We start from the raw sequence: 21,351 nt of genomic DNA on the forward strand, positions 1-21,351 counted from the left end.
GAGTAAGATATGATCTATGCACTATTTAGTTTCTCTCCTTCCATAGCTTGGCTTAATGTTCAATTATTGATCTTTCATGCCATGCTAATCAAGTATCTCACAACTTTATGAACAAACAAATTGGATGAGTACAACCTCAAAGCAAGTCTCAAACACAAACCATTTTAAGGTGAATCAAAAAATGTGTTTTCGCTTTTTGTTGATCTAAAAGCCATCTCATTTACTACCTTCCAAGAATGATTTTCAATTTTTGCCAATATATATATATATATATATATATATATATATATATATATATATATAAATTCACAAAAAGTATATATGTATTCATACTACTACTATCAAAACAAGCAAGCCATTGCAACAAAAAATAATGAATGTCCAAACCATTAGTATAGTTGCACCATAAAATATGAACTTCAACCAAGAACACCAAGAAGTTCAAAACCAACCAAACAAGTAAACCAACCAAGTAGTCCAAATCAAAGCAAAACAGAAACTAAAACAAATGAAATTTAAAATGACTGGAATTTAAAATGGCATAAAATTAAAATGGAACTCCTCTTCCTCAGAAAGTGGATGACAATGACCCATCATCCCCTTGGTCATTCTCTTCTTCATTAACTCCTTCTTGCCTGTTGCTTCCTCCCTCTTCATGTTCTTCTTCTGAGTGCATTACTTGCCCATGCTCTCGCTCCCCTTGCTCCCCAACATGATCTCCACCCCCTCCAGAAAAGACAAGGCTGTCCCCAGGCCACAAAACTGCTTCCTCAAACTGCTCAGGTGTAGGCCATGGGTATAAGTTGTCACCTGTGTCTGGCCGGTGTAAGGTGTAATGGTAGAAGTAAGAGTGCAATGCCAACTACCCTCTATGATTCGTAGCTTGTTAAAGTTGGACATGGTGCAAATGAGTCATTTGTAGTTGGTGTTGCGCTTCCATATGTTGGAACTGTTGAGTCATGTAGGTCTGCATAGTGGATAAATCAAAGGGCCTAGTTGGTGGGGCTGGAGATGGAGGAATGGATGATGGAGGGTGTTGTGATCTTCTAGAAGCTCTTAGAAACTCTCTTGGAGTATAGCATCGGGCCTTGACGAACACATGATCAATTGTCTTTCTGATGGGAGTAAGTGGTTGTGGAATACGCACTCCCTTGGCCTTGCACATACCAGTGATTAGTCCTGGAAAAGCTAATGGCCACACCGCTCCAAATTTTGAGGGCTTGGAAAAAATAATGGCATGCATATCATTAGAGATCAAGGTAGCGATGTCCATGTCCCTCCGTTGCATAATATAGAATATCAGCTTTGTCCGTGCAATGGTGATGTCCGAGGTGTGAGTGAGAGGAAGGACATTGCTGTATAAAATTGCTTGCCACAACCAGACAATAGATTTCAAGTCCTCTCTGAGTATATGGGTGGGCTGATTCCTTGTACTAGTTTGGTATTGACTACTGGGGAGAGTTAGAGTTTCCAGCACCAAAGCAGACATATCTTTATCCATGGCGGTGTGCATGAGCTTCTGGTAATCATCTTCTGAAAGGATGGCATAGTCAGTTTGCAAGTATGCATTGATGGCTTCCGGACTGTAAGGAACTGAAATGCCTTGCACCCAAGAGATTCGATCTTTTGAATTAGGTTTAGTTGGGAAGGCATTGGCGTAGAACTCCTTGATTAGAATTTCATTGTAGTTATCTTCTAGTTGACCCACATTGGTCCATTTTCTTCTATTGAATTCATCACTAAAATCTAACAGAGGAAGATATGTGACCATTGGTCGCTCTATAATTATATGCCTGCCCTCCAAATTTATAAAACGCTGTTGTTTAAACTTGTTCCGGAATCTGTTGGGTAGGAAGGTGAAACCTCTGGTTGGTTGTGATGGTGTGGGAGTTTCTTTATCATCAGAGGATGAAGATGAAGATGAATCCGAAGTAGGAGCTGCCACCTTCTTTCGCTTGCGATCAGCCAGAATTTCATGGGTGGGTTGAGAACCACCGCCTCTTGACCGTCCCATCTGAAAAGTTTGACAACCAAATTTCCCAAGCAAGTTAGTATAAAATTTGATTCATACAGTCAAGAGCATATTCCTTTATAGGGTGTATAAAAAATGATTGACCAACATTCCAATACATACACCCCTAAACATAACTCATCATATGACCAAGCAAGCATTTCACAAGAAATCTTTCAAATATATTCAAGCAAAGCCATCAATGAAGTGTTTTGAACATTAAAATCCTACTACCAGTAATGATTAGTCCACCAAAAGATTTATTAAATTTGAAAAATGGAATCAGATTTCACTTAGGCATTTTCTCAAACACTAGCAAGCAAAGATAGGAATTAGTCATGCATGTGCAAAATGGATTATCAAAGCATCCCAAAATTCAAACATTTCAGTCCAAGAAGAGAATCAATTCCACATTGTGTTTTCATGATGATCAAAGAACCCAGAAATGATGAATAGGTATGAAGGAAGGACATGTTGTTCATGAAAGAAGAAAAGTTCTTGAAGCATTTAATCAAGCACGTGGTAAAATTGATAATAAAAACAACATGCACGTGCATTCTTGTCATTCAAGTCTTAAATTTCATCACAACAAGGAGATGGTGTGCTCATTGCATTCAATTTGAATACTCCTCTCATTCAAGCCTTTCTTCGAACACAAAGCAAGCAGAAAATGAGAAGAGTCATGCATGTGCAATATTGATGGATTAAAAACCCAAATTCAAGCATTTAAACAGTTGACGTGATAAGCATGCTTTAGATAACTCAAAGAGTACAAAAATCATACTTAGGGTTCCAAAAAGTTGAAATGAGCAAGCAAAGGTTTCATGCATTATTCATGAAAGTTAGAAAGATGAAGATTGTACCTTGAAATCCAAGCAAAAGAGAATATTTTGATGTTAATGTGTGAGAAAGATGAGGAAAACAGAGACTTTATGGAGAAAAATGGAGACTTTATAGTGGAAATGTGAAGAAAGAGGGAGACATGGGAGATGAAGAGGTTTGGGATGAAAAGAAAAAGAGAGACAAAGAGGAGGAGAGGGAGCGTCATTTTTAAAACTGACCAAAACTGCTCCTCTCCCTTTTATTTAAAACTGTCTCCATGCCTCACCGCTATGGCTGCAAAACCACCACTGAAGCAGTGGATGATTTAAATACATAAATGAGTGCCAAAGAATTGGCGTTATGGCTGTGGGTTCTGGCGCTTCAGCGCTGGAATTGAGATATGTCAAAAGGCCAACAGAAACTTGGCGCCTTAGCGGTGGAGCTGGCACTTCTGCGCGACAATTTGAAATACACCAAAAAGTCCAACAAAGAGTTGGCGCCATGGCTATGAGCCTGACACTTAAGTGGTGGACTTAGGATTTCATTTCTACATGAAAATAACTCCTTCAACCATTCATTTGAGACCAGATTCATTCTTAGCTTTCACCTGAGCTTTTCAACTAAACCATCATCTCACATTGGTACCTCTATCAACACCTTAAAACCTCATAACCAAGTGTAAAGCTGATTTGTTCATGAGATCCCAAAATATCTCAAAGGACTCCACTACTATTCCACACTAGACATCAAGTTTAACATGTACTTAACTATCAGGCAACAATAATATAAACTCATCCAAAACCTATTCTATACTATTATGTATTAAGAATTAGAATAATCACAACTCAAAACCCAAAAACTACACAACCAGCAAGAAAGCATCAAAATAACTTCTCATATCCTAACACACAAAACACAAACAGAACTTAAACTAGATCTGCAATGTTAACACATTCCACAACATGCCAATCATCAAGCAACATTCATTTTGAAATGAAGCAACTCTATGAACAAAAACTCTTAACTACTCCCTATTCAAACTAAAACTTAGAATTTAAAACAGAAATTAAAACAAGAACAAGCCAATTTAGTGTCTTTAGCTTGACAACCGTTGTATGATCATGGCTCCTTCAGATGAGTAATGGTAGTGAGTCTTTCAACTTCACCACCTAGATAATGCTTGAGTCTTTGACCATTGACTAACCAAGTCCTTCCAGAAGCAAGGTCTTCAAGTTCAATAGCCCCATATGATTTGACTGACTTGATTGAAAAAGGACCTGACCATTTAGATTTGAGTTTCCCAGGGAAAAGTTTCAGCCTGGAATTGAACAACAATACTTGTTGGCCAGGTTGGAAGTTCTTGTTCAGAATTTTCCTGTCATGGTATATCTTGGCTTTGTGCTTGTAAGATCTAGAAGACTCAGAAGCTTGCAACCTTATTTCTTCCAATTCATGCAATTAAAGCTTTCTTTTCTCCCCTGCTGCCTTCAAATCATAATTTAAGGCCTTCAAAGCCAAAAATTCTTTATGTTCCAATTCAACTGGCAGATGATAAGCCTTACCATAGACAAGTTGAAATGGTGAGAACCCAATAGGAGACATGAATGTAGTCCTATAGGCCTGTAGACCCCTAAAATTGTCCGGGTCGGAAATAAAGCTTGAAGACTCTTGAGGACTGAAGGAAAGTCAGCCAGAAGGACTCATGGAAGGCCCTAGGAGGATTCTCTGTAGGTCTAGAGGTCTTGTAATAGCTCAAAATAAGGAAGTGGAGGGAATGAAGCCCAATACGGCCTCCCAAAAGTTCAGTACGGCCGTATTGAACATTTTGAACTACAATACGGCCGCACTAAACTCAATACGGCCGTATTGAGGTTTCTTGAACTTCAATACGGCCGCACTGAACTCAATACGGCTGTATTGAGGTTTCTTGAACTTCAATACGGCCGTACTGAATTCAATATGGCCGTATTATAGTTCAAAACTTCAATACGGGCCGTATTGACTCCAGGGCCCGTATTGCGCCTGTTCCCTATAAATATGACGTCAATTGGACGTCATTTGACACTTTTACACTGAGTTTTAACCCTCTTCTTGAGTATTCTGGGTTTTTTTGAGCAGTGCTCTGCCTAGAAATCACTCGGAGAGTTGATCCGACAAAGTTCTCGAGTTCTGAGCTTTTTGCTTGAGTCTCGAACTGAGTCGAAGGGAAATCCTCCGGATTTCCATAGTTAAAATTTTCTAGGAGGGAGCGAGCGGGCTTGTAGAGCGAGGGAACGCCAAAAAGCTTCCCAGTTTTACTTGAATATAAAAGCACGCTTCAAAGGTTTCTTCTTAAGACCTTCCTTTTACTGCTTTTTGTGTGTATATTTAACTGTCATCATGTAGATAGTTAAGTTATAATTGTTTAGAATAAATAGGGGTAATTTAGTAATTTCGCACTATTATTTTTAGAAATAATCTGTCATAGGGAACCCGAAAGGGGCGCTGTGGGGTGCTAACACCTTCCCCACGCGTAACCGACTCCCTTACCCGACTCTGGTTGTCATGGCCGAAGTCGATTTTTGAATCGATTGCCTTAAACTTCTTTTTCCAATGTTTTGAGTAAAACATTGGTGGCGACTCCATGAACCCTTCCTTTTTATGAAAACCGCTAATCCATGGAGGGTCCCGCTTGGGATTAACATGGATTGGTGAGCCTTTTAATAAAATTGCTCGTTTGACAAGGTCTCAGTTTGAGAATAAGTCATTCTAGCAATCCATATTTTTAAACAAATAAAAGAGTCCAACCATCCTTCGCGAATGCCGAAAGCCCGTTTCGGGCCGGTGGCGACAGATGGCGACTCCACTGGGGAAGCCTCGAGAGTCAGTCCCATTTAGTGATGGATTATTTCTAAAATAATAGTTTAAAATTACTTTATTACCCCTCACTTGTATGATAACATGTTTATCTATTTGGCTTTAATAATTGTTGTATGTTTAAATTCTCGCAATTGTTTGAAATAAAAACTGCACACAAACCTTTGCACACAACAGTTCCCTCTATACCCGGGGGCATGAGTGGAAAGCCATAGGGAGTGGATGTTAGTACGGCCGGTTGTCGAATGGGTCTATAGGTGCCCGTAGACCGTTGTCGAAAAACATCACTCAAGGTGATAACCATGAACTCGAGTCCGACAGTGTGTTGGAACTTTCCATCGACTTACGACGAGAGGAATTGGGTCCCTATAATGGGGGCACCTTGGGGGCCTCAGACCGGTGAGAACAGTTAGAACCACCTTGAATATGCACTTTTCTGCAGGATACCCCTACCTCGTGATTCGCTCGTGACTGTTCGTGGATGAGTGAATTGTTTGTGTATAGGTTTATGTGATATTGTTTGTGCATTAATAAAACCTCGTGATAAGGTCTAAAGAATAATCCCCATGCATGAAAAAACCATGACATGAGAGGAAAGACCATGTGCGAAAATATAATAAAAGTGAGGAGCATGTACATCATTACCAATAAGACATCATGCATCCTCATAAACCATGCATTTTAGGTTCACCAATACCTCTTGACATGAGTAAAAGAGACCCATAATTATCGAGATTCTCCGTTGGGGAGGGATCATAAGTCAAGGAGGGTGGTAACACTCTGTTTTAAAAAGGCAGCGCCTTAAAAATGGAGGGTTATCAAGCTCATGTCAAGAGCGTATTCATTCCATAAAATAAACTAATTAAACATTCATTTTAGAAAGTGGCTGGTCATCTCTCTGTCCTCACGCGCGCGCAGAAAATCAAGAAGATGGAAGCGCTGGAGGACCAAAATAAGAAGCTTACAGCCGAGCTCTCGTAGCTCAAAGAACAAATGGCGCAAATGATGGAGCTCATGCGTCATCATAATGTACATGGGTCTCACCACAGTGACCATGAGTCCCATCATCATGAGGAGGAGGAGCACGAGGAAGAACCTCCACGAGCTGTACCCCTTGGGGCGGGGATCATGATTAAAGAGCCCGAGGTTTCAAAGGAACAATTCCACGCCCTAGAGGATCGGCTAAGGGCTATGGAGGGGCATGACTTCGATATTAAAGATGCCGCCGACATGTGTTTAGTGAGGGACATCCAATTCCCTCCTAAATTTAAAGTGCCGGATTTCCCAAAGTACGTGGGATCGACTTGCCCTAAGAGTCATCTCACCATGTACTGTCGCAAAATGGCTGCATATGCCACAAATGAAAAGCTCTTGATCCATTGCTTCCAAGAGAGCTTAGCCGATACTGCGCTCAATTGGTATATGCAGCTAGATGGAAATCTAGTACATACATGGAGGCAGTTGGCCGACGCCTTTCTCAAGCGCTATAAATACAACATCGACCTAACACCCGATAGGTCAGATCTTCAAGCCTTGAGTAAGAAAAATGATGAATCTTTCAAGGCGTACGCCCAACGATGGAGGGAGTTGGCGGCACAGATAGAGCCCCCGCTGTCGGATAAGGAGACAGTGTCCTTATTCATCAACTCGTTGACTGGTCCCTATTACGATAAAATGATAGGGAACACAACAACACTCTTCTCGGACATCATCACCATTGGGGAGAGAGTGGAACAAGGACTTAAAAGTGGGAAGCTAGCTAAGCCCTCCCAATCATTCGAAGCTAAGAAGATCTTCGGGAAGAAGGAGGAGGGAGGAGTCAACGCCATAACCATTTCTTCATCTTCTTCCACTTCGAAGTCGGGAAGATCGCAATTCACTCCTGTGAAGAAGTTTGATAAACTTCCGACCACTTATAGCGATCTCCTGCCGAAGCTAGTAGAAGCCAAACTTCTAGCTTATGTTCCACCAAGGAAGATCGACCCACCTTACCCCGATTGGTACAAGCCACAAGACAAATGTTTATACCATTCGGGGGAACCAGGGCATTCAACAGAGAACTGCCTAGCTCTCAAACACAAGGTCCAAAGCCTTATTGATGCTGGGTGGGTCACTTTCGATTCGACAGCGCCCGACGTGAGCAAGAATCCTCTGCCGAAGCAGGAGTAGATAGAAGAGCAAGCCACAATAGGGCCCCTCCATATTCTTCTTTTTAGGGACTCATGATCAGTACCCGAGATCATGAGAACCTTTTCATGTAAATAAGGGTTTTTGTACAGTTTTAATACATATCAATAAAGAGGCATTTTTCACATATCATTCTCTCTTTTGTTCTTTTCTCTCTTTCCTCATTAACATTAATAATTCTAAACCTAAACAGAACCAATAAAATAATTATGTCTGTAATTGTTCGCTCTGACCGGGATCCGAAAGTTGAGGATGAATGGGTTGAGTTGGACAGTGATGAGGAGGCCATCTCTCCGGATCTACAAAGACCGCTAGATCAAGAAGCTCGTCTACTCCAACCGTGTCAAGAAAAATTGGAGACTGTGAATTTGGGGCAGGGCCGAGAGATAAAAGAGGTCAACATTGGGACCCATATCAGTGATGAAATAAAGACTAATGTTTCCGCTATGATTATAATAAAATCATTCTTTCTCATTGCTTCTTTTCTTGCTTATAATAAAATTCTAAACCACATTATTTTTAACCCTGTTTGAATAAACATGAATGAGGTTAAAATCATCTTAATAATAATAAACCCACATCATTTTTATGTGGAAGTGTGTGTGACAACTTGGAGCACCCTCCCATGGCCTCGACAAGTGCCATCATGGATAAAAAGAAATCCTTTATAATAAAAGAAGCTCGGCAGGAAACCCAAAAAGAGGGCTGCGCAAAAATAAGAGCAAAAGACCCGCTAGGAATCCCACAAAAGGGTGACCTAGGCAAAAGTTAGGGTTGCGAAAATAAACAAAAACAAAGGTCCGCTAAAACGCCACAAAAGGGTGTTTTAGGCAAAAATAAGGACAATCAAAAAACAAAAGAAATCCATGATGGTACCCCGAGCCGAATTCAAGAAAGGTTCAAGGGAAGCTATCTAAGTTGTCAAATCACAATGTCAATAAACAAAGATTTTCTTAACTTCATAAGTGTTTAATCAAACAAGCCTAAACACATAAGCCTACCTTGGCCAACCATTCTTACAAAAACCATTTTTGAAAAATAAATCCCCTCTAAAACACAAACTTCAGAATAAAAGTATCTTTCCCTTCTTTTCTCTCTTGTCCCAAATGATTTTAGAATAATCTAGTGGAAGCATGGAGAAATAAATCATCACTGATAATGGATCTAATCTGAACAACAAAATGGTGGAAGAACTGTGCCAAGAATTCAAGATCCAACACCATAACTCTTCCCCATATCAGCCAAAGATGAATGGGGCAGTCGAGGCAACCAATAAGAACATCAAGAAAATAGGGCAAATGATGGTTGCCTCATTTAAAGACTGGCACGAGATGTTACCCTTCGCTCTTCATGGTTATAGGACTTCAGTACGCACATCTACAGGAGCTACTCCATTCTCCCTCGTCTATGGGATGGAGGCAGTTCTACCCGTCGAAGTCAAGATACCTTCTCTAAGGATAATTATGGAAGCAAAACTTTCCGAGGCAGAGTGGGTTCAAAGCCGATATGATCAATTGAACCTCATCGAAGAAAAACGGCTGAACGCCATATGCCATGGTCAAGCCTATCAGAGGAAGATCAAAAAGGCTTTTGACAAGAAAGTCCACCCTCGAGTATACCATGAGGGAGAGCTGGTAATGAAGAAATTGCTACCAGCTCAAAAGGACAAAATCGGAAAGTGGGCCCCAAATTACTAAGGACCATAAGTGATAAAACGAGCCTTCTCAGGAGGAGCATTAACCCTCACAGACATGGATGGAGAAGAACTTCGATACCCAGTCAATGCTGACGTGGTAAAGAAGTATTATGCTTGAAGACGTTGCTTGCATAAGCCCGCTAGGATGAAAACCCGAAAAGGGCGTCCTAGGCAAAAATTAGGGAAAAATAAAAGCCCGCCAGTACAAGGGTACTAGGCAAAACAAAGGCGAATCTATCCCCGCTAGGATACGTCCTAGGCAAAAGTTAGGGGCAAAAGAATAAGATACAAAAACAAAGCAAGTAACGATCACTTGAGTCGAAAACCGAAAGGCGGTTCAAGTGATTATCTTCTAGAAGCAAGCGTCTTGCAGCATCTACGCTCCTGGCTCAGACATCTCACCCGAAGCAATTAGGGGAGCGTAAAGAGCAACAATTACATATATAATTGTTAAGCCCAATGTATATAGCCTACCCTGGCCAGCCATTCTTCAGAAATTCCTTCTGTATATCTTTCTGTAAAAACACTTGTGAATATCAATAAAATATCTATTCACTTTCTCTTCTCTCTTAACCATGTGATTATGCCTCTAAAATTGGTATTTCATAAAAATTGTACGAAATTCCTTTAATAATCAGTCAATAAAGAAAATTGGAGGGGTTCCTATAAAATCCATAATCTCCTGCATAAAAGGCTCACAAAAATATTCCCTCTCGTCGATGACAGAAATTCCTCCAAGAAAAGGAGGATAGGGAGAGCCATTCATTTTTCTAAAAAACATTAAATAATAAAACTTGCATTTGTGCATCACACACACATTAGTTGCACATTCAAAGACCTTATCATGAGGCAATCGCATAAAATAAAAAAATAGAAAAATTGCTTGTGTATGACAGCAGTCAACAAAAGCCGAAAAACGACAAAAAAGGCAAAAATACAGAAAAAGTCAAAATTCGACAAAAAAGACAAAGATTCCGCATCATACAGAATAATTGAGCCTGGAGAGGCTTGCCGAAATAATACTCTCTCACAGAATAACTGAGCCTGGAGAGGCTTGCCGAAATAATACTCTCACAGAATAATTGAGCCTGGAGAGGCTTGCCGAAATAATACTCCCACGGAATAATTGAGCCTGGAGAGGCTTGCCGAAATAATACTCTCTCAGAATAACTGAGCCTGGAGAGGCTTGCCGAAATAATACTCCCTCATCAAAATAATTGAGCCTGGAGAGGCTCGCCGAAATAATACTCCCCAGAGATATTTCAAGCTTGCACTCACGGGCCAAATTCCCCAGTGAAAGCTATCAGAATACGATCAGCAAGATTCCCCAAAGGAGGTCTGATCATCCAAACAGAATATCCAAGTCGAAAGGATTTAAACTTCCTCAGTGGGAGATAGCTTTCCAACTCAAGCAGTGAAGCTAAGCCTGAAGAGGCTTTCTAAATAATACTCTGGGATACATAAGAACTTCAAATCCCCTGTCGCCTACCAAGAGGCACCCTTTCAAAAAAGCAAAATCACAAAAGATCAATAAACCATTCCCCAAGCGGAATCCGGCACTCAGCCGAACACCAAACATCAAGATCATTCGCCTACTCAGAGGCACTCCTTCAAAAAGAGAAAAAAAAATCAAAAAGATCAATAACCATTCCCCAAGCGGAATCCGGTACTCAAAGTCTGGAGAGACGGTACTCAGAGTCTGGAGAGACGGTACTCAAAGTCTGGAGAGACGGTACTCATAGTCTGGAGAGACGGTACTCAAAGTCTGGAGAGACGGTACTCAGAGTCTGGAGAGACGGTACTCAGAGTCTGGAGAGACGGTACTCAGAGTCTGGAGAGACGGTACTCAAAGTCTGGAGAGACGGTACTCAAAGTCTGGAGAGACGGTACTCAAAGTCTGGAGAGACGGTACTCAAAGTCTGGAGAGACGGTACTCAAAGTCTGGAGAGACGGTACTCAAGGTCTGGAGAGACGGTACTCAAAGTCTGGAGAGACGGTACTCAAAGTCTGGAGAGACGGTACTCAAAGTCTGGAGAGACGGTACTCAAAGTCTAGAGAGACGGTACTCAAAGTCTAGAGAGACGGTACTCACAGTCTGGAGAGACGGTACTCAGAGTCTGGAGAGACGGTACTCAGAGTCTGGAGAGACGGTACTCAGAGTCTGGAGAGACGGTACTCAGAGTCTGGAGAGACGGTACTCAGAGTCTGGAGAGACGGTACTCAGAGTCTGGAGAGACGGTACTCAGAGTCTGGAGAGACGGTACTCAAAGTCTGGAGAGACGGTACTCAAAGTCTGGAGAGACGGTACTCAAAGTCTGGAGAGACGGTACTCAGAGTCTAGAGAGACGGTACTCAAAGTCTGGAGAGACGGTACTCAGAGTCTGGAGAGACGGTACTCAGAGTCTGGAGAGACGGTACTCAGAGTCTGGAGAGACGGTACTCAGAGTCTGGAGAGACGGTACTCAGAGTCTGGAGAGACGGTACTCAAGGTCTGGAGAGACGGTACTCAAAGTCTGGAGAGACGGTACTCAAGGTCTGGAGAGACAGTACTCAACCATCAGCGTCGTCAGAGGCACGTTGGTGTTCAACTTCCGGCTCGGGCGTCGAGTGAAGTTGACCCTGGAGAGGGTAAAATTAGCTACCGAGGTTGTCAGAAGCGCCGAGGTATGCAACAACCTGGAGAGGCTACTCAACAATTTTCCACCGGAAGACGCTACAAGTCAGAAGGTTGGCACATCACCCGGACAATTGGGTCAACTCCTTTACTTGTCAGCCGGTACACCAAAAGGCCGTCCGACTAAGTAAAGGGGGGGCAGCTGTAGACCCCTAAAATTGTCCGGGTCGGAAATAAAGCTTGAAGACTCTTGAGGACTGAAGGAAAGTCAGCCAGAAGGACTCATGGAAGGCCCTAGGAGGATTCTCTGTAGGTCTAGAGGTCTTGTAATAGCTCAAAATAAGGAACTGGAGGGAATGAAGCCCAATACGGCCTCCCAAAAGTTCAGTACGGCCGTATTGAACATTTTGAACTACAATACGGCCGCACTGAACTCAATACGGCCGTATTGAGGTTTCTTGAACTTCAATACGGCCGCACTGAACTCAATACGGCTGTATTGAGGTTTCTTGAACTTCAATACGGCCGTACTGAATTCAATACGGCCGTATTATAGTTCAAAACTTCAATACGGGCCGTATTGACTCCAGGGCCCGTATTGCGCCTGTTCCCTATAAATATGACGTCAATTGGACGTCATTTGACACTTTTACACTGAGTTTTAACCCTCTTCTTGAGTATTCTGGGTTTTTTTGAGCAGTGCTCTGCCTAGAAATCACTCGGAGAGTTGATCCGACAAAGTTCTCGAGTTCTGAGCTTTTTGCTTGAGTCTCGAACTGAGTCGAAGGGAAATCCTCCGGATTTCCATAGTTAAAATTTTCTAGGAGGGAGCGAGCGGGCTTGTAGAGCGAGGGAACGCCAAAAAGCTTCCCAGTTTTACTTGAATATAAAAGCACGCTTCAAAGGTTTCTTCTTAAGACCTTCCTTTTACTGCTTTCTGTGTGTATATTTAACTGTCATCATGAAGATAGTTAAGTTATAATTGTTTAGAATAAATAGGGGTAATTTAGTAATTTCGCACTATTATTTTTAGAAATAATCTGTCATAGGGAACCCGAAAGGGGCGCTGTGGGGTGCTAACACCTTCCCCACGCGTAACCGACTCCCTTACCCGACTCTAGTTGTCATGGCCGAAGTCGATTTTTGAATCGATTGCCTTAAACTTCTTTTTCCAATGTTTTGAGTAAAACATTGGTGGCGACTCCATGAACCCTTCCTTTTTATGAAAACCGCTAATCCATGGAGGGTCCCGCTTGGGATTAACATGGATTGGTGAGCCTTTTAATAAAATTGCTCGTTTGACAAGGTCTCAGTTTGAGAATAAGTCATTCTAGCAATCCATATTTTTAAACAAATAAAAGAGTCCAACCATCCTTCGCGAATGCCGAAAGCCCGTTTCGGGCCGGTGGCGACAAGGCCCAAAGTGTATCATCTAACTTCAAAGCCCAATCCTTCCTATAACTGACCACTGTCTTCTCCAGAATTCTCTTCAACTCCCTGTTGGATACCTCAGCCTGCCCATTGGTTTGAGGATGATAAGGTGTGGCGACCTTGTGCCTCACATTATAGTGCTCCAGAACTTTTTGCAATTGAGCATTGCAAAAATGAGATCCACCATCACTAATGAGTACCCTTGGTAATTCAAACCTGCAAAAAATGTTTTTCTTTAAAAAATTTATGACAGTTTTGGCATCAGCTTTCTGCACAGCACTAGCCTCCACCCATTTTGAAACGTAATCAACTGCCACAAGAATGTATTCATTCCCAAAAATGATGGCAAAGGCCCAATGAAATCAATCCCCCAGCAATCAAAGACTTCCACTTCTAAGATGTTTTGTAGGGGTAACTCATGTCTCTTGGAAATTGTCCCTGTTCTTTGACACTTATCACATCTCTTGCAATGTTCATATGCATCTTTGAACAAGTTTGGCCAATAAAATCCAGATTGGAGAACCTTTGTTGTTGTTCTTTCTCCATTATAATGCCCTCCATAGAGTGAGTTATGGCAATGCCAGAGAATATCTCTGATCTCAGCCCCAGAGACACAACTCCTTAGTAAACCATCAGCACCTATCTTAAACAAATACGGATCATCCCAGACATAGTAATTAGAATCTCTGAAGAACTTCTTCCTTTGTTGCCAGTTGTACTCTTCCGGAACAACCCCTGCTGCTTTGTATTTTGCCATATCAACAAACCAGGGTCTTTCACTCACTACAAATAGCTTTTCATCAGAAAATTCTTCCAAGATTTCTTCTTCTTGACTAGTCACCTGCTCATTGACAAGCCTTGATAGGTGATCAGCAACATGATTCTCACACCCCTTTTTGTCTTTGATTTCTAAATCAAACTCTTGTAACAGAAGAATCCACCGGATCAATCTTGGCTTTGAATCTGCTTTTGTCAACAAATACTTGATAGTAGCATAGTCAGTATAAATAGTGATCTTTGAACCCACAAGGTAAGAATGAAATTTTTCTAATGCATACACTATCGCAAGTAACTCCTTTTTAGTTGTTGCATAGTTAATTTTATTTACATTTAACACCTTACTTGCATAGTGAATAACATGAAAAATTTTATTCTTCCTTTGGCCCAAAGCAGCTCCTATAGCCTAATCACTAGCATCACACATTAGTTCAAAATTAAGTTTCCAATCCGGAGCTGTGATTATAGGAGCTGAAACAAGCTTACTTTTTAAAAGTTCAAAAGCCTGTAAACAATCATGATCAAAATCAAACTTGTTATTTTTAAGAAGGTTACTGAGAGGCTTAGCTATCTTGGAAAAATCTTTGATGAATCTTCTGTAGAATCCTGCATGCCCTAAGAAGCTTCTGATCCCCGTCACGTTGATTGGTGGTGGCAGCTTTGAAATGATATCTACCTTGGCTGGATCCACCTCTATGCCCTTCTGAGAGACTTTGTGGCCAAGAACAATGCCCACTCTAACCATGAAGTGACATTTCTCCTAGTTCAGCACCAAATTAGTCTCTACACACCGCTTGAGAATAGTGTTGAGATTGTTAAGGCAAACTTCAAAGGATGAGCCGAACACAGAGAAATCATCCATGAAGATTTCTATGCATTTCTCCACCAGATCAAAAAAGATTTCTAAGTGTTAGGATTAAATTCATGTTATTTAATTTGAGTAGTTTAATTTTTATTTCCATTGTATTTTTTTTCCATGTCTAGTTTATGTTAAAATGTGATTCTTTCTACCTACAAGGATTTTGAGTTTATTTATTATATTTGAGGTTATTTAGTTATTTAATATATTATGTGTGCGTGTGGGGTAAAAGATGTCACGCACATGACTACTCATCCCTCTTTTTAATGCACATTAATACAAACACATATTTATAGAGTACATTAATAGATGATACAAACCTATAACATTGATAGACTAAGATATACAGATGATACCTACAAACTATACCATCAGACTATACTATCAAATGACACCATTAGAGTAGGGATGGTAACGAGGCGGGTCGGGTACGAGTTTCATAATACCCGTCTCTGTCCCCGCGACTCAAACTCATCCCCATACTCGTACCCTTACCCACCGGGTATGTAATTTTCGTCCCCGTCGAGTATCGAGTATACCCGTACTTGTAAAAAATTATTATTTTTTTTACAAAAAAATATTTTTTCATTATATTATAATTATAATTAAATTATTTCTCTATCTCATATTTTAATCAAAAGATTTCTTAATAATTAAACAACTATAAATGTTTTACATTATAATAAATAATTACACATAATAAAATATTAAACAAAAATTTAACATCAATCGAGGACGGATACGGGTACGAGTATATACATACCCGTACCCGGTTTACATATTGGGTTTTACCCATACCCGTACTCGGTAAAACAGGGTATTCCCTGTCAAAGTCGAGACGAGTTCAGGTATTACCTACGGGTACGAGTTTATTTATCATCCCTACATTAGACTATATTATTAGACAAACAATACATGTATAGACTCCTTTAGACTTTATGTATAAACTAGACACATGGACCATTCATACAAACGATACATACATACATACTATACATTTGAATTACAATACTCAACAACAAATATATTAAAATATTAAGATGTAAGTTAAAGAATAAAAATATGAAAAATAAAAACTATTATTTTAATTTTGTAAATATATATATATATATATATATATATATATATATATATATATATTTATGTAGGTGTGGCCCGGGTGGATAATAAATTAATTTCATAAATAAAATTATATTTATATACATATACGTTTGAATATTTAAAAAACTAATGTAATAATTGAAGGATTTAATTAATATACTAGATGGACCCGAGGGTTGTTGGGCGGCTTCTAAAATATATACATTATAAAGATTGCACGTTTTGCATATGATTAACATTCAGAGCTTAGTGCTTAATTTATAACTTTTTTTTTATATATAAAGATATAATGATTAAGTTTTTGATCACTACTTTACCTAACCTTTTCTTTTAGAGATTTTTTAAGCAATTTTTAATTAAAGTTTGAGGCAATAATTTATTAAAAAAAAATACAATCATTGTTAAAAGTCTTTCTAAAACTATTTTTAGTTTAACTTTTGCTTTTTTAAATGAAAAACTTGAAAGAAATTTTTTTTAAAAGGTTACCGTAAACCAAAACAATTTTTCTGATTCTTTTCTCATCGATAAGAAGAGTTTAACTCTCATAATGAGAGGAAAATGAGACTATTTCAGGAAGAGTTTTAACATACAATACACGTATTATATCACTACATAACAAGAGAAAAACTTCCATAGTCATCAATTACAAATTGAAACCCCTTATCAAAATTGCCAAAATTTAAATGCATGAGGCACATTAACGAAAATGAATTTTCTTTTAGAATTTAATGGACATAGAATTTATTTCGATAGAAGTTAAAAGTGGTTTTAAGGGAAAAAATGATAGGTTTTTATTATTTTTTTTTTCACATAAGGGATAAATAATATAGTACGATTGAATAACATATATAACGTATTAAAGTCATATTAATCTCACGATTAAAATCTTAGGTCTACGGTGGAGCACAGGTAGTTCACCCATCCTTCATCATTCTAGCTAAAGATGCATTTTTTTTTAATAAGTGTCTATAAAACATTTTCCTTTTCATTTGATCGACAATATATTTTTCAATTATTTATTAATATTTTATTCAACCTTACTTATCTTGAAAGTCTATTTAGTGAGTAGAAAAAAAATTATGATCGAAAAATAAGCTAGTTAAACAAGTGACACCAAAATTAAAATAAATATTTAAATATATTTTTAGTTCTCATAAATTGGGCAAGTTTTGATTTTAGTCTTTGTAAAACAATTTCTTTGTTTTTCATCCTTCTAAAATTTGTAAACACTATTTTTGGTTCTTGTAAAATACTTTTTGTCTTGTAAAATGAGTAAATTTTGATTTTGGTTTTTGTAAAATATTTTTAGTCTTGTAAAATGAGTAAATTTTGATTTTGATCCTTGTAAAATATCTTACTTTAACTTTCATCCCTTTAAAAATTTAAAAATCACTATTTTTTTTGTCCCTAATGATGATTTAAGGTAGACAAATTAATAACATTTATTTTAAGAACATATAAAAAAAATTATAAATATTACATATTAACATGATATCGTCCATAGTTGTGAAAAATAAATTTGAAATGGTCATTTATCTTTTTAATAAACAAATAAGTATTTAAAAATGATAACATAATAATAGAGATTCAAAACAATCGTTCTAGATTACAGAGGGATGATACACACCAAAAAAAAATTATATAGATCATCAAAATCAAATTAACCTTTCATTTTGTAAGGACTTAAAACATATTTAAACATAAAATAAAATATATATAAGACTCATTTTAAGTGTTTCAGTTGGATCTAAAAATAGTTTTTTAAGATTTAATATATTATTGATGCCTAAACTTTTTAAAAAAATTTAATTTGGTCCTTGAATTAAATAAATTTGTAAGTAGGTCCCCCATCATTTTATATTTTTGTAATTTAATTCTTATAATTAGAAATTCATTTACAATTTATGAAATTTCACAAAATATTTTTTAATATTTATATATCTAGACATTGATATTAAATTGTTATTTTGCGTCATCATCCATATATATTAAAAATATTTTGTGAAATTTTATGGATTGTAAATAATTTTTTTCTTAGAGACTAAATTATAAAATTATAAAAGATAAAGGACCTAATTGTATTTTTCTTAGTTTAGAGAAATAATTAAAAAATCTTAAAAAGTTTCAAGGATAAAAAATGTATTAAACCATTTTTTAAAATAAACATTGAATGACATGAATTATTTTTCACAAAAATTGATTGTTACACGGATCGATATTTCAAAGTAGCGTTATTCAAATCGGATCGAATCGGGAGTCGGTGCCTAAATCAGAATGATTTGCTAATCAGACCAATTATGTAGTCGAACTAGGTTAAATTGGTTAATTTTTGAAAAAAAAAAACAAAAAAAGTGATACTAATAAGATCTTGTCCTTACTATTCCAATCTCCATCAGATTGACTCTAATTGTTTACATGATACTCCTCTCTATACATTATATTATATTATCACATTCGGGGACCCAGCTAGATTGCAAATGCACGGAAAGTCAAGGCCTCACAATAATTGCATAATTATAATATTGTCAAAATATAAAGTTAAATAAACTGTATACTGTAACTTAATTTATAGAGAAAGTATACAATATCTCAAATTTTATCCATGGCGGAACAGCACCAGAAGCTGCACATTGCTGTGTTTCCATGGCTAGCCTTTGGTCACATAAGCCCATTTTTTGAGCTTTCAAAGCTCATAGCTCAAAAGGGTCACAAAATTTCTTTCATTTCCACTCCTAGAAACATCCATCGCCTCCCTAAAGTTCCCCAAAATTTACAAGCTTTGGTGGACCTGATAGAACTTCCACTGCCCCATGTTGAAAAGCTCCCTCAAAATGCAGAGGCCACAATGGATGTTCCTCACCACATTGTTCCATACCTCAAGAAGGCTTTTGATGGTTTAGAACAACCTTTGATGAAGTTTCTGGAGACATGCAAACCTGATTGGATCATATGCGACTTTGCACCACACTGGTTGCCCCCAATATCTTCAAAGCTAGGGATCTCATGGATCTTTTTCTCTATTTTTAGCGCATTTGGCTTCTCTTCCAGTTTGGATTTGTTTTTTGTCCGAAAGACATGTGAATCTCCGGAGGACAAAGCTCTTGTTGATAACCACGCTGTGCAAAATGAATCTGGGGTTTCAGACATCTTTCGACTAACAAAAATCTTGAATGGTGTTGAAGTGATAGCTGCAAGAAGCTGCATGGAGATTGAAGGTGAGTCTCTCAAATTGCTTGAAACCTTAAGTAGGAAAACAGTGATTCCAGTTGGGTTATTGCCACCTTCACTAGAGTTCAGTGAAGAGAGCAAGGATGAGAAGTGGGATAGCATACTTAATTGGTTAGATAAACAGGAAAAAGGGTCAGTGATTTATGTAGCATTTGGAAGTGAGGTGACACTAAGTGATGAAGACTTTACTGAAATTGCTATGGGATTAGAACAATCTGGTTTTTCCTTTTTTTGGGTTCTAAAGAAGCAAAACACCTCTTCTAGTAGTGACTCATTTGAGAGTGAGTCAAAGAGGGGAATGGTGTGGAGAACATGGGCCCCACAAATAAGGATTTTAGCACACAAGAGTGTTGGGGGATTCTTTACTCACTGTGGTTGGAGTTCAGTGATAGAGGGTCTTCAAGTTGGGTGTCCACTTATTATGTTGCCCTTCCAAAATGAACAATTCTTAATTGCTGGGAGAATGGAGGAGAAGAAGGTAGGGGTCAAAGTAGACAAGAATAAGCTTGATGGGAAGTTCACTAGGGACTCGGTGGCCAAAGCATTAAGACTCGTGATGTCCAAAGAGGAAGGAAAAACTTATAGAAGACAAGCAGAGGAGATGAGCAAGATATTTGGAAACAAAGAACTGAACCAAAAATATATTGATGAGTTTGTTGATTATATGGAAATCCATAAGCCTCTCGTTAAGGTCTAACACTTAACCTAATCTATCAGACATCATAATATGTGATTTCCAATTGATGCAATGAAGTATTGGGTTGATGAACATTCCTATTTCATAGTGTGTTAATAAAATTTGGGCTTCACAATGTTACAAATGTTAGAGTGAAAAGTAATTCCTTTACTCTTTGTTGTTGTATAATGATCCTAGCATTACAGATTTCAATTTTTATTATCATTGGCATAATGTCACCTGTTGAAGAAAGAATATATAATGGTTTGGTGTTGTTCTTGCTTGTAATACGTTGTCATATTCAGGAAAAAAAGTTTATGTTTTTATTTAGTGTTTGTAATTGATGCCCTTATAAGTCCCAATGACATCTGTTCATCAAGTTTTGTGGTATGGATCAAAATTTGAAAATGAACTATATTTGTGATGTCCGAGTAACCTTTAATTATATATGCAATTTTAAGAGTGAATTTCAAATCTCATTTAGAAATTATAAGTAGTTTGTTATTATTGACACAATGTTTGTTTTTGTATTTAGTTATATCTATCATTTTTAATTTTACATTAGGCAATTGTCTTTTCGATTTATCGACCACCTGGTAAAAAAAATTGACTTTTTTGTTAAGTGTGTGAAATAATTGATAAAAATGTTCATAAGAAAATATGAGAAAGAATGCTTTATAATAATGACTCATAGTTGACATATACTTTCAAATTTAAATTCTATTTACATGCATTTGGATTGAATATTGTTAATTAACGTTTATATGAAAATTTAAGCAAACTATGATTATCATGATGCAAGAATAAACATTGAGTCATGTAAAATAATATATTTTTATTTTAATTTGGTATTCTATTTATTTATTTATTGTTCTTCATTTTTCAAAATTTGGAATTATAGTTTATCGAATAATCTTAGTTAACTACTTGCATCTTTATTAGAAGATTAAGTTATATTCTAGATGACATCTACAATTGTCAATAATATTATGTCAACATGTTATATCTTTAATTTTTTTTTAAAATTAATTTTTTATCTATTTTAAAATGAACATAAAAACAAAAACAATAATGTTACATTTTAGAGTAGTGA

The 21,351-nt window shown here is 37.7% G+C and overlaps 1 pseudogene; it reads left to right on the forward strand.

The window, feature by feature from the left end:
- Positions 1–18,910: 18,910 nt before the first annotated feature.
- Positions 18,911–20,751, forward strand: LOC145949349 (putative UDP-rhamnose:rhamnosyltransferase 1 pseudogene; annotated as a pseudogene).
- The last annotated feature ends 600 nt before the right edge of the window (positions 20,752–21,351 follow it).

This window comes from Cajanus cajan, chromosome 3 (genome assembly GCF_000230855.2).
Source record: "Cajanus cajan strain Asha chromosome 3, NIPB_CcT2T_4, whole genome shotgun sequence".
Classification (NCBI taxonomy): domain Eukaryota; kingdom Viridiplantae; phylum Streptophyta; class Magnoliopsida; order Fabales; family Fabaceae; genus Cajanus; species Cajanus cajan.